This window comes from Pipistrellus hanaki (genome assembly GCF_964339955.1).
Source record: "Pipistrellus hanaki genome assembly, chromosome: 12".
Lineage (NCBI taxonomy): Eukaryota > Metazoa > Chordata > Mammalia > Chiroptera > Vespertilionidae > Pipistrellus > Pipistrellus hanaki.
Genome location: NC_140514.1, coordinates 17,400,392 through 17,401,544, shown reverse-complemented (window position 1 = coordinate 17,401,544; position 1,153 = coordinate 17,400,392).

The following is a 1,153-nucleotide window of genomic DNA, read 5'->3' as shown; positions in this document are numbered from 1 at the left end:
ACCAGACGATGTGGCCATGGAGGGCGCGGGCCACTTCTGGGAGTTGGTGGAGAAGTGCGAAGGTGCTGAGCTTTGCTTAAAGCTGCAAAACAAGTGGGGTGGCCACATTCTCTCCAAGCGCTGAGGCCTCCCCAAGGTGAATGGGCAAAACCCAGTGCGAATGGAAGCCGCCCTGGCCTTGGAGAGGAGCCTGAGCCAGGCCCTCTTGGACTGCAGGCCCTGGTTCTGCAGAAACGCTTCCTTCCTGGGTGAGGAGGTGAAACTCATCAGGAAGATGGGCGACACCTGACTCACCTGCACAGGCTGCCGGCCCCCAGGCTGGGCTGGGCTAGTGTCTCTTCTACGGACTCAGCCTCAGGCACAGCCAGGAGCCTGTGGAGCCCAGAGGCCCTTGGGAGACCCCTCTGCATCCCCCTGGTGTCTGGCTTTTCCCTGAGCCTCTCCCTGAAACTACTAGTCATTCTTTTAACCACCCTGGAGCCCTCTCCCATGCATTGGACCAAATAAAACAATAGAGCCTTTTACAGTAAAGAGGAGGAGGAGGAGGGGAAGGAGGGGGAAGAGGGGGAGAAGGAGGAAAAGGAGAAGGAGAAGAGGAGAGGAAGGAGGAGAGGAGAAGAGGAGAGGAAGGAGGAGGAGGAGGAGGAGGAGGAGGAGGAGGATGAGGAGGAGGAGGAAGGGGGAGGAGGAGGAGGAGAAGGAGGGGAGGAAAGGAGGAGGAGGAGGGGGAGAAGGAGGAGGAGGAGAGAAAGAAGTATGTGGTACATATGTACAATGGAATATTGCTTGGCCATAAAAAGAATACAGTCTTCCCATTTGCAACAACATGAATGGACCGAAAGGGTATTATCCTAAGTCAGTGTTCAGTAAACCGTGGCTTGCCAGCCACATGTGGCTCTTTGGCCCCTTGAATGTGGCTCTTCCACAAAATACCACGGCCTGGGAAAGTCTGTTTTGAAGAAGTGGTGATCAAAGAAGTTTAAGTTTAAAAAATTTGACTCTCAAAAGAAATTTCAATCATTGTACTGTTGATGTTTGGCTCTGTTAACTAATGCATTTGCCGACCGCTTTCCTAAGTGAAAAAGTCAGTCAGAGAAAGACAGATACCATATGATTTTACTTGTATGTGAAATCCAAACAATATAAACAAAAC